We start from the raw sequence: 13,757 nt of genomic DNA, 5'->3' as shown, positions 1-13,757 counted from the left end.
AGAGTAGGAGATGAGATCTAGCCAGGCTGTGCCAGAAGAATTCCAGAAGTGAAACTGTATGAGCCACCATTTGCTGGGACATGCTCAGCAAGCCATGAGGATATCACATTACCATATCTGTGCCCTCAACCCTTCTCCATCCTTATTGGAAACCTCTTGTGAGCCCTAAATGAGCTCCTTCTTCTGTCTCCCTCAGAAAACTAGTTTCTGCTGAATCAGGGAGAGGAGAGGGAGCAGAGGTTAAATGATTTGCTAAGAAGCTGTTTGTTAAAAGCAATGCATACAGCTTGCTCAACACTTATTGTGCCTACCAAAGCAGCATGAGAAGATATAAGACTATTGATAAAGAGAAGGAATCTCGACCAAAGATCCTGTTCTCGAACCTAAAACTAACTTAAACCAGCCTTGAAGTTTGGACTTGGGCCAGGGACATAAAGAGCATGTGCAGGGAAGCAAGGTGAAAAGCTCAGAATCAGGAAGACTCTTTACTTCATGTGAGGAGGACCCTTACTTCATCTCGGAGACCCCTGCCCACGACCACCAGACAACACTGCGCAAGCGCAACGCGGATGTAAATGACTTTTGGGCTCATTGTAATACGAGGTGAGGCGGGGCTAGGTAATGAATATGTATAGGCATATTGGGAAACTCAATGAATATGGAACTTGTAACCCGATAAATACCACGCTGAATGCAGCCATCCGCATGCATGACTTTGGAGGAACTATCCCCCATGCGTCCCAGCGCTGGAATAAACATACCTACTTTACTACTTATTCCAGTAGTGGAATCTTTTCGGCCTATCACTGCCTTAATAATTTTAGGAGAGGAATGATCTTATCAAAAAACATGAACATTTTAACACTGTCAAATGTCCCCACCAGATAGAGAAATTAAACTCCTAGGTTGTTTGAATTCTTGTCTTTTCACCCCTCACCCTTTTCCCTCGTGCATTGACTGCATTAACAAAAGTCTACTTTGTAAGTTGTCCAAGCTATTGTTACGTCAACCTATTTTGAAAGGCCCTTCAAAAACTGGAAAGTCACAAAAAGTTTCAAAAGCTTGGAAAAAAAAATCTCACGCTAGATCTTCACCTGCTTCACTTACCAAGGGAAAGGCACAAGGAGGCTCAGAAAGGGTGGAAGTTCATCCTCAGGAGAAAAGACCCAGAGGCAACAGAGCCTTGTTGTCTATCAGAGGTCCATGGCTGAAACCTAAAAGCAGGCATATTTCATTTCAAAAAGAGCTTTAATGGTGGGAATGATTAGGTGTTGAGACAAAATACCAATGAAAGTAATAGAGTGTTCCTCTTCAGATATTTTCAAATTGTGAGCAGATGCCTGTTGGAACACAGGTTTCAGTCAAGCACAAGTTATTGGGTTCCTTATTGGAGTATGCAATTTTATGGTCCATATTATATGGAGCTCAGAATAGATGATCTTATGGCCCACTGTGACTTTAAAACCTAAGAAATAGGTAGTTCTGGATCAAAAGGAGCCAGGTTTCCTCTGGATTTGTATCTTGAGGCTGACTAACTCTGCTGCTTAAGAAGACACAAAATCCAACTGAAGGCTTTCTCATTTTATAGCTGTGCTTTTAAAAAAGCAGACTCTATTTTCAAGTTGTATTTGTCTGGCTTCAAAAGTGGTTATGGGTCTGCCTCTCTCTGCTTTGACTGACTAGAAAGCCTTGCTGTCAGGGGGATACCAAGCAAAGCCTTTTTGTCCTCTAATCTCCTGCAAGAGTGGTTGAGCTTGGCTGATAAGAGTCGGATGCTGTTACAGTGGGAATGGACAGACATGAGCACGCACACATTCTCACAGTCTGACAGAAAGAAGTTTGCAGTAGCTTCCTTTCTCCACACTAAAAACAGAGAATGATGTAAGTTAACATTAAAGGAAAATTTTTCTCTTCAGATGGAGGCTTTTTGAATACATTGTTTGTCAAAGCAGTTGCCTCTGATAGCAATCAGATGGCCCCGAAGATCTTGTCATGTTAGGGTTATATACTAAATATTCATGTTAGCCTGACCTTATTTATTCTTGTAAAACATTTGTAAAATGTGAGAGCCAGTCAGTGCAGAAATCTGGTCCCTACTCAATTTTCATGAGAGGTTGGCAGCTCACCCTCTGTAAGTAAAACCTAAAGTGGAATTCATTGTCTACATCATCTAACCCAGTTAGGATTCAATTAAGAGCATTTCTGGGCTGCATTTTAGGAGTTAGTGTCTGTCAAGATTTTACTTTGGGTTAAACCTTCCTGTCTCCAAGTCATGCTGTGTGGAAAAGATTCCCTCTTTGAAGGAATCCATCTTCCCTATATTTCGCCCCACACCCATGAGGGTGAGCTTGGTATGTAGCAATAACAATTTGTCAGGATGGCAAGTTCAAAGCTTCTAACCTACTGCCAGTGTGAAGCCCAAGAGTGAGGTCAGGACTAATCTCAGACTTCTGACCTTCCGGTCACATCCACCATTACTGGAACAGAGGACAGAAGTGGAAGAGCTTATTTTGAACAGTTTTAGATTTCAGGTGAGGTCAACAAAAGATTTTCCCAGATGGAAGAAATCAAGAGGATTATATGGCACATATTAGGGAAGATGAAAGGCATTGTGTAAAACAATCTCCTCCTTAGCCTAGAAAGGAAAGTCTAACTACCAGGGTGACCTTCTGGTAATGGCAAATAAGCCCAAACCATCAGAAAACATAGCAGAAACTAGGCACTGTCCTGGAAAAAGCAATGAAAAAAATTCGGAGTGACACTGCTGGGACTTGCAAAAGCTCCCAGACAGAGTATGCTCCAATCTCTTAAACCAGTGGGATTTAGATAATCCCATGAGGCATCTTTTTGCATTTTGAGCGGCATGAATATCTTGGTAACCCCACTGTGGGAGCTTGATTTGCCACATTTTGAAAAACTTTGAAAAATAAGGGTTATGTGGAAATTAAAAATATTTGGGCACTTCACCCAGAAGAACCACACTGAAGGACATCTATGCAGCATCCAGCCCAATTCCAGCTCAATAGCCACCAACAGACCTGGTATCACCACATCATTTTGCAGAGATGTGCCAGATACATGGGCTTGGGAATTAAAACCAGATTTCCTGACTACCACATCTGAGCTGTTGATTAAATGGAAAAACCATCAAAAAATAGATTTCCATTTCTGAAACCACCTTTTGGGAAAATGACAGGATTTTTTGTGATATGAATTTTTCTTTAGAGGGAAGAAGAGAAACCCCATAGAGACGTGACTGGAGTCTTCCCCTCTCCAGTTTCTCCTATATGCCCTCTTGTAGCTTCTCTTATACCTGGATTTGCCTCAGTGATGTCCTGGAGGAACAGGAGCACTAATGAGTCCTTTGCTGGGGATACACCATTTGGACTGGCAATGAGATGTGTTAGCATCCAAGGCTGTATTTCATCTGTTCACAAGATTGCATCAGTAGAAGACTGATGATAAGTTACACAGAAGAGAAACCAATGCTGCCTTTTTAAGAATAATACAGAAGTTTTGCTAATCTGAGATGACAGATATGTGAACACTGGTGGACACACAGATCTCATGGGCACTAGGAAGGAAATCCAGCCCCAAAGGGTATTTGTTGCTCTATCCAATGCACTCTGAAAGGTCTTGTACAAGAGATCTTGTTTTCTATTCCTTGGACACTTTCGTTAGTGTTTTGGAAAAGACAAGTAACAGGAGATGATGCTGTCAATCTCTGTGCACGGGATTTTATCTGGGTTACCTGGGCTATTTTCAGCTCAGAGTGGATAACTGTACTGTATGGGATTACCATGTATGTGTTGCATTTATTAGTATAAATATAAATGTTGTTACAGGCATAAATCGAATTCAAATTTAGACTTTTCCATGTAAATTCAAATGTATATCTGTCTAAACCGCTCTCTTACATATGTTAGAAGCCGCTCCTGGAGAGAAAGGGTCCTGGCTCTCTCACAAATGCCTGCTTGATACCCACCTCCAGGGCCAAGGACCCCAAAAACCTTGCTTCAGTACCATCAAGTTGCACACCTGCACCCACAAGCTCCCAAACTCGAGTCAATCAGGCCAGAATAGCCTCGCTTACCGGCCGTGTAACATCTTTTCACAGACTTCAGAGACTGTCAAATGACAGGGATTCAGTGATGATCTTGGGCTCCAGCTCCTCTGCTGGTGGTGAGGGCCCTAGTACCTGGTCATTTTTAACCGGACATACTGATTTGGTTTTATACTTCCTCCTCTTCACAGGGGTGACTGCTGCTGGCTGTGATTGTCCTTGTGGTTCAGCTGGAACCTGGATGGTTGTAACATCTGTTGGTTCCATGGCTGCACTATCCACCTTTCCCTCTAACTGCATGTGGTACTGCCGGGCAGTATCTATGGCCTCTGTAGCAGGTTTCTGGGCAGCATTTCTAGTCTCTGGAGCAGATTTTAAGTCAACCTCATCCTGTTTTTAAATGCTGAATGGACTGTATTGAATAAACTTAGCAAAAACATCAGCAAGAATATTGTATCTTTAGCATTTAGAGGGAATTTAAACCCTTCAAAAGCTGTTGTGGTAGGCCTGAAGAAGTGTTGGGAAAAACACCCCTCTGCATTCCTTCCCCACAATAGGTCCCATTATTACTGAAACCCCAGGGATATGAACTTAGTGCACACAGCTATCTATCTATCACAGTCTAATTCAAAAAGGGGTTTGCAAGCACTGAATTCAACTCATTCTACAAACTTGGTAACAGTGGCCTTAGTTGTAGGGCCCATGTTTAGATAATGACTTACAAATAGAAAAAACGTAACCAGGATCATATGCCAACTGAATCGAAGTAAGCTGGCCCACATGGTGATGCCTAATAAAGTTTCTATATCCAATACACAAATGGGTCACCAAAGAACTGGTATTCTCTTTTCATCCTTTCCTCTCGAAGCCGCACATTGGGTGCCAATTAATGTCTTGGCTTAAAACAGAAATGTCTCCCAAGCAAGGCAGGAACCTTTCTGGAAGGAAAAAGAAGATTCCTCCCTCTAAATTATTATAACTCTGAAAATTATGGGGCTTCCAGGCCAATATGTAGGAAAAGGAATAACAGTTCTTTTCTATAAAATATACAGGTATCTGAACAGAACAAACAACAGAACAGTAACAGAAGTTTCCCCCTCACTAAGCAGTGCCTCGCTTCCCCTTGGTGTAATTACGACCACGGCCGGCAGCGGGTGCAGCCTCCCTCCCCCTGCAGTCGGCAGGGGGCGCTCTGGTGCGAGCTCGGGACCTCCCCGCAGTGGCGGGGCCGCTGCCCGGGCACGCGCGCGGCCTCCGTGGGTCGCAGCCGGCGCCGCAGCCGGGTCGGTGTCTCTGGCCTGCAGCGGCCTTGCAAGCAGGCGGCAGGGAGAGCTCCACAGCAGTGCCAAGCAGCTGCGCAGGAGAAGCCCATGGCAAAAACCGCCTCCGCTCTCAACTGGGAGAGGATTGCCCACCCCCATCTAAGAACTGCCAGACCCCCGTTCCGCCCTCCCCCAAATCGTTACAGTGGTATATACCGCAGCGATTGGCTACTCCTTTTGTTTCTTAATCACTGTCTATTAACCTAGAAAGCCACCCCTTCCCCCCTTTCCAGCGTCTCCCTGACGTCAATGGGAAGAAATCCCCCGAGAAACCTAACACACATCAGTATCATAGCCAGCATTGTACTTAATTCAAGTGTTTCGTGGAGTTTTTGCAGGCTCGGGCTAGAAAATAAATTTTGTTACAGATAGAATGAGACGTGAATGCTGCAGACATCTGCCAGATCATCCCTGTGAAATCCGATTTGAGCACCTTTTCCCCTGACTTCTGGTGGAGCAGCCTCCAGATAGGAGAAGGGTGTGATGCCTCTTGCATGAAAATTACCATCAATCAGCAAGGAGCATCTCATGTGGTTTGTGTACAACTCCTGCACTAATCAAGGTGTTCTCCTGGATAGATGAGCCCACCATGTCTCAGGCAGATGACCACTGGACTTCCAAATGAGCAAGATAAGCAGCGTATTTTCAATTGCAATCCAAAGAACTTTCAGTCTGCTGTAGAAATGACTATAAATTATAGTAGAAACGAGTCTTAGCAGGAAATATGGGTTGCTGTGTCCAAAAATAGCAGCAATAGCACAATGAAAACAAAGTAGTTGATAGCAGGGGGAGCGCTAGTCAAGCCGTGGATTTTTGACTCCTGTTTTACTCATCAGATTAAAGTTGGAATATTGACAGAGTGAAGAATGCTTTACCATTGGGAGCAGCTTGATGGACAGCAGCATCAGGGAGGATGGACATTCCTTTGAGACATTGCTCACTGGGCTGATCAGAGAGAGCTTCTTGCCAAAGAAATGAACACAAATCTTTGGGGACAATTCATTCTTTATACAACCCAAAGGTGTTTTTGTTTTTTTTTTTTTTGCCTTACAACCTGTTACTTTTCTCTCCATTTCACTCCAAATGCATGGGGACCCATTTGCTGTAGGCTGTTTTGCCTGGTTGTTCTTCTTAAAGCTTTTCCCAGTGGTGGCATGCAGTTGTTTTTCTTACAGATGTGGTATTAGCTACAAAAAAGACACATAGTTTGATGTGGCAAATTCTAGTATATTACCTGAATCCATTTCTTAGGAAGACATTATGTCCTTTACGTACATGGAGTGCAGTATATGGACAGTTCCATCTCTGACTTGGGGCATCCTGTTGCATTCAAATTCACAACATTATTGTATAACAGCAAGTGGTCTTTAGTGTCTCCCTGTTGCCAGGTTGTTTTTTGCCAAAATACTGTCTGCCTTTGAAATGGCAATCATAACATAATTGTGAGATAGATGGGAGAGAAGTCCTATTACAAACAATTAGTGTAAGGACATATTCTAATGAAAATCCTTGCCTAGGGAAAAACAATGTGTGATGTTCCCACAAAGCTATGACCAAAATCTTCACTTGTCCTTCTCCTTTCCCCAGTTTTTTGATCATTGACATCATTTATAATATTAATATTTTATTTATAATATTTTGTTCATGTTTGCTCAGATGAAAAGGATGACATACAATCTCCTCCATTACAAATGTTTATTTCTGGATTGATTTTTCTCAGAAAATCATTTGATCTCTTTTTAGGAAGGCAAGCAGAAAGCGATTTAGGTGTCTCTACTGAGAAAAGAAATGTGAGGTACTGAGTTGTTATGAATTAGCCTAATTTGATTTAAGGAGAACAGAGTGGAAATTAGGACCTGGCATCTTTCTTCTTCCTCAGATGTAATGGAAGATGGAAATCATAAATATTGAAAATTATCTGATATGATACAACAGAGATGCCGACAGAATTGTTCTTTAGTCATGCTGCTTATTATACATGGCTTTAATATCACAGGAAAAACCCCCTCCTACTTATTTTACTAATTTTTCAAGTTCCAGAAAATAAACCATAACTGTTGTTATTCAACCAGTTTCTCTTCATGGGAAACCTTGAGCACTTCAATCAACTTCCTTCAAGCACCATTTTTTAAATCTGCAAAAACCACAATTCTCTACCTCCGAGCAAAGTTCCAAACTTAGGAAAGATCACCTTCCCAGCTCTGAAAACATTATTTGGGGAATTTTTTTTTTTTTTTAAATGCTGGACAATGTTTAAAATTAAAGTGCTTTGGGCAATATTATTAACAAGATGGCTCCAGAGATATCAGAGTGGGAAGTGATGCCTTTCCTGGTCTTAAAATCAGGAGTCAAACACAGTTAGAAGGGAAAAAGGGGTATTTATTTTAAGCATCCTTAGGTGCACCAGGTCCAGGTGGAATGCGCTGAAATGCACACCACAATGCACACACGTGATCCATTGGGTATAGCATTATAGGTCTTACTAATTAGCATATCTATCAAAGATTCCCCAGTGAGAGGCTCGAGTGAGCCCCCTCCCCAAGGAACCTTCCCCTGGATGGTTCTATCTTAGTTTACAAAACGTGTTCTGGAGAGGACCTTGGTGTCTGGGGCATTCTGATCCCTAACTACAAAGCTTCTAAAACGTTTAGTCTCCTAGTTTGACAAGTAAGTCTAAGAATGTAGGCAAAAAACCACTAAGAATACAGAAGTTATAAAAAGGTATAACAGGGGTATAAAAGAAAAGGCAAAAAATCATCATGGCATCAGAAGGACTGGGAGACCTGTGTGCAATACTGTGTTGTGTTAGTGTCTGCCTAACTCCAGTGATGACTCAATTTATAGAGGCAAAATTACTCATCCCATAGCAGTATGTTTGGCACAAGCATGAGGAATTCACACTTCTGTAACCAAATGCACTAGCAAGCAGCAGAAGCATTGGGAAGGCTTGTCTGAGTGATATTTGCTTGGCTTCACTTTGGCACCCATCTCCAGCTCCTGCTGAGCCCATATTAAATGGAGCAAAAAATCAAACTGTTTCATACTGATTTCAAAGGAGGCGAGTTTTCACAGCTCTCTACTCATTTCTAACAAGCTGTGCCTACAGCAAGTCCCTTCTGGGTCTGGCACAGCTGCTGTCAGCTCTTCTACCAAAAACTAGTAGCCTATGACTGACGATGTATATAATGAAGTATTGCTCATTTTTTTTTTCTTGGTTTTCCTTGCTTGATGCAAAGCCCACTGTAGGTCCCTTTGTTCTCAGCAAGAATGGAGATTAATCATTTTTATAATGAAAGGCAGACTTGAAAGACCTCCTTTTGAGATGAGCTAAGGTGACTGCAGAGTGGGCTGCAGGAGTGGTGGGCAAGTGATCTGGTTTTTTTCCCCTTGCTATTTGCTTTTCTATTATGAAGGACGTATTTGGGACTGTGCATGGCAATTCTCAGCCAGGCTGAAATCAGTGTTTTCACCTACTGAATATCAAATTGCCTCTGCTGAGGATCAGCATTCAGCACCGCCACCAGGCATTTCACAGCACATTAATTAATTTGGAGATCCAATCAATACACCTCGTTATCCTGGCAGTACTGCGATTCCATGCCACTGAATGCAGTCTGACATTTCACACCAAAAACCCTGACCTCCTCCAGTGCTGATGGATAATGCAGGTTCCAGTAGAGCCTGTTGTGGCCAAGACAGCTCCCTGTGGAACCTCAGAAGACCTTTTGTAAATGTGGTCCACAGTTCCTGCCAGCTTTCTACCTGTTGCCTGGTTGGCCTTAGCTGCCACCCAAGGGCAAAGAATCCAGCACCAGCTTGTCAGTGAGCAGCTGAACAGTGTTTTCTGTATTTGCCATGCATGTGCATTACTTGGGGTCATAGAATGCTGTGGGTTGGAAGGGACTTTAGAGACCATCCAATTCCAAACCCCCCTGCCATAGGCAGGGACAACTGCTAGAACCAGGTTGCTCCAAGCCCTATCCAACCTGGCCTTGAACACTTTCAGGAATGGGGCAGCCATAGCTTCTCTGAGAAACCTGTGCCAGGGCCTCACCACCCTCACAGGGAAGAATTTCTTCCTAATATCTTATCCAAAACTATTATTTTTTAGTTTAAAATTATTTCCCCTTTTCCTATCACTACATGCCCATATAAAAAAGCTGCTATCCCTCTGTTATAAGCCCCCTTTTGTCACTGGAAGCTCTAAGCTCTCCTTGAAGCCTTCTGTTCTCCAGGCTGAACACCCCCAGCTCTCCCAGCCTATCTCCAGAGCAGAGGTGCTCCAGCCCATGGAGCATTTCTTTGTCCCTTCTGAGGACCTGCTTTAACATGTCCATGTCATTCTTATATTGGAGACCCCAGAGCTGGATGCAGAACTCCAGGTAGAGTCTCATGAGGGCAGAGTAAAGGGAAAGATTCACCTTCCTTGACCTTCTGGCCACCTTTCTTTTGATGCAACGTATCAGCACACCATTCCCAGAGTCACTGCAATACTGGGGGAATGCATGAAGCAGAAAACAAGTTCCAGGTCTAACTCCCATGCCCTAAGGTCTGTTTAATATAAAATCCTCTCATCAAGGGCATATCAGATATTAAACTTTGAAGAACAAGATACTACACTTGGCCAACATCAGCAGACCAAATTCGTCCTTTCTTTTTGCTTGATTCCTTCAAAGAGTGGATAGATACAGGTAAATGACCCAGCTGGTGACAATACTTGTTATTGTCTTGTTAATTCTTAGCCTGGAGCTTGTGAAAGGGAAAAGCTACAGTAAAGCCACTTCAGCTCTCCTTCTGCTCATCTTTGGGACTTTTCAGACAATGTTAAGCTCTGTCCCTTGCTGGAATGGGACCGATTCATAGGAAATTTTGGATGCAACCCAAGGAGTGTTTTGGACTTTCTTGTCCCAGACTAAGATGCTTCCATGACAGCAACATCAGCTGCCTGAAACCAACCCCCCACCCAACAACCAGCAACACAAACCGAAGCAAGTCCCTGGTGCCAACAACGTTTAAAGACTCCATCAGAACTATAAAGTACTTCATTATCAGCTGCGAGGCACATGTCATCACTCAAGGTTTGCAGTAGGGTAATAGAGATCCAAGCTTGGAGGCAGTACTCTGATCTTGCACATTCTGTGTGTCAATGATCTTGAGAAATGTGAAGTTTTTTACAGCAGGTAGCAGCTATTGGAGGTTTTGTGTTAACATGGAAAATAAAAAAGGTACAGGAAGAGCAAAATTATTTCTCTAAAATGGAGACTGCCTTCATTCATGTGCTGGCTGATTGCATACATCCATATTCTGCAATGCAAACGCCTTCTCATACAGTTGTATTTCCATTTGGCTTTGTTCCCCAGTGTAAATCAGTCAGTCTGGCACAGTGCTGGTGTCAGGTATCAGCCGGGTGCTTGGTTTCAGCCCAATTCCTCAAAGTTTACCATAAATAAAGACATAGGGAGGCAGCAGCTGGGTGTCATTTCTTCCCCAGACCCTTGGCAGCTACATGGGACTCTTGTGAGAGGGTCTTCAAATAGTGTTGGAAAAACCTTCCATATAACTACAATAATTTAAATAAGTGACTAGCCTGGAGAATATCAGAAGACACACAATTGAGATAGCAATGCTCAAAGGTAATCTAAAACACAATTAAAATACGTTAGACTTTCTGTGTTTTGGTTGTTTTGTTCTGTGCCAGTTTGGGATTGGATGGGAGGCTTATTCCATAGGGGAAACCCAGAGTATGATTCGAGTCTGTGAGGTCAGAAGGCATATGACGACTTTCTCTTTTCCACTCACTCTTTCTTCTTCACAATGGTTTTTTTCACTAAGAAATAAAAGAGGCTGAGGAACAACACCTCTTTCCTTCCCCATGAGGCTATCATGCTTTCCATTTCCCACCAGTGATAAACTCTTTTTTTTTTTTCCGTAGGAAATTAGAAGAGAAAAACTTAGAACAGTTGAATAGAAGCAACCAAAAAAGAGTAGTTTTTCTTTTTCCATTGAAAAGATGTTTTTAATACCCCCCCAAAAGGTCTGATAACTGTTTTACCACCCTCTTTGCAATTAACTCCTTTTTTCTGAGTTACTCGACACAACTTGTTCAACTCTGAGCATTTCCTAGCAGAGTATAACCACCACAAAATTTTGTTGCTCCTGTTCCAAACCTGCAGAAGACCTGGTGTGATGGAAATCTTACCTGCTAATCAATAGCAGATTGGTGTGCATAAGGAAAGTTATTCCCACCACAAACCTAGCCTATCAGGACCTGTCCTTACAGCAGAGCTGGGTATGAAGATTTCTGTCCTGCTTTGTGCCTCAAATAGGGTAGCAGATGTAGAGAACTTCTGTGGTTCATCACCACAGAGATGCGCCTGCAAGCTTATCTGACTGCTCATGTCTGGGTGTCATATGTATGGTCTCTGCTCCATCACCCTGTCCAACCTCTCCAGGAGAAGTGAGCCTTTTTCTGCCTGGGATCATCATTCCCCAGTACCTCCGTCTACCCAGTAGCCCATCAGTAGTCCCCTGACTGCTCCTGGGAACAACCACCAGGGATGCACTGCAGGGGAAGGGAGCAATGCTGTTTCCATAGAATCAGCAAATGGTTTGGGTTCAAAGAGATCTTCAAGACCATCTTGGTCAAACCCCCCTGCCATGGGCAGGGACACCTTCCACTAGACCTGGTTTTCATTTCCCACCAAATAACGCTGTGATCCTGTGGTCATTTTTGGATACAGGTATGCAGGTTGATAATCTTTAATTTGTGCCATAGGACAGACACACACATCAAAACATCCTGCAGAGGGTAATTTATTTGAAGGAGAGAAGTATATTATGGAGCAAGGGATGGGGCAGAAGATGACAGTTGCCTGGCATTCACAGTCAAGGGTGGATGCAGTGAAGTTAAAGAAGAGGCTAAACTCATTTCCTAGCAGTAGCTGAGGGATAGGAGAACTAAATAGCCATAAGATGATGGCTTTGCCAGCCACAAGTTTGTGTTGTTATAACTGTTCTGCAGATGAACATTCTGGTGTAGCATGTGGTTGACGCAGATGTAAAAGTTATTGGTTAAACCCACTTAACTCCTCTCTCTATTTCAGCCTTTTCTTTGTTGCACTTCAAGAATTTTTTGCCTTGCTCTGTTTTTTAAGCCAGCTTCAGTTTTGGATAAATATTCTCTGTTTCTTACCACAAATACGTTCCTGTTTAAATGTCAGGACTGACTATTTAGGAGATTATCAGCCTCAGGAAAAAATTCAACATACTGTAATAATATGCCATGACCCTGGTACGTTCTCACCATGGGAGTGGATGTTTATGCAGATAACAAGAGCATCAGGAAATAGAATAATTGGCTTTTACAATACAAAGAAAAGCAGAGATTTTGAAAGGAAGTAAATCTTCATTCTCTGTTACAGCGGGGATTACTGTAACAAGCATATATCAAATCAGGAGTCCCGTGGAAAGGAAGTATATATGGACAGATTCGTGGTAGATGTTTCAGAAATGTTTATTTCTCCAGCCGCATGGCCGGGGCTCTGCTCAGGAACTCCCCAGTCACGGGACCCGAGGGTCCTTGGCCACACCAGGGAACACAAACCAACCAATGGGAAATGAAGCTGACCGGGGGCAGGGAAACCCCGTGTCTCCCCCCCAGGGCCCCTCTCCCAGGGCTCCATGGCAGGGGGAGGGACCCCAACATCTCACCCGTTTTATTTTAATAAAAGGAGAATGAAAACAACTGGATAAACATAACAAGAACAGTTTCAAGACAAAACAAGCCACCCTCCTGAGTCTTTAAATGTCCAAACAGATTCTGTGGAACATCTTAGGGCTGACAGAAGGGAGACAGAACTCTCTGGGCATGCTTTGTGGGGAAACTGAGGCAGGAGAGGGTTTAATTTCTTCCCTACCCCTTTTCATCCCCCCTTCGGCATCGGAGAGGAATTGTAGGGAAATGGAATTGTATAGAGAAGCCATGGGGTAAAAAACGGATTAGGAATAAACTGGGGATAGGGTAAACTTAGGAAGGGGTTCATATTGGGTATAGGGTAAAAGGGGGAAGTAGGCTGTGGGTAGGGAAGTTGCTGGGATGGATATTGTTTATAATTTTGTGCATAATGGCTGCCTTTGACTGGAATACCTCCAGGCCCAGTAACATTCGCTGCTTGTAAACCTTTCTTTCCTTGCACTATATCAAATTGTACAACTTCCCCATCTCCTACACTTTGCAGGTAATTTTTAGGGTTATTCCTTTTAATGGCAGTTCTATGGATGAATAGATCTTCCCCTGTATCATCTCGTGTTATAAATCCATAGTTGTTTTTTACATTGTACCATTTCACAGTTCCTGTGACTTTCGTGGCTAC

The 13,757-nt window shown here is 43.0% G+C and overlaps 1 non-coding gene across 1 annotated transcript; it reads right to left on the bottom strand.

The window, feature by feature from the left end:
* Positions 1 to 9,845: 9,845 nt before the first annotated feature.
* LOC120411668 lies at positions 9,846 to 10,028 on the bottom strand. Its single transcript, XR_005604124.1, has one exon. It is a non-coding gene; the product is annotated as a U2 spliceosomal RNA (small nuclear RNA).
* Positions 10,029 to 13,757: the final 3,729 nt, after the last annotated feature.

The sequence above is a fragment of the Corvus cornix genome, chromosome 1 (assembly GCF_000738735.6).
Source record: "Corvus cornix cornix isolate S_Up_H32 chromosome 1, ASM73873v5, whole genome shotgun sequence".
Classification (NCBI taxonomy): Eukaryota; Metazoa; Chordata; class Aves; order Passeriformes; family Corvidae; genus Corvus; species Corvus cornix.
The sequence above is the reverse complement of the archived record's forward strand: the minus strand, read 5'-3'. Positions and strand labels throughout refer to the sequence as shown.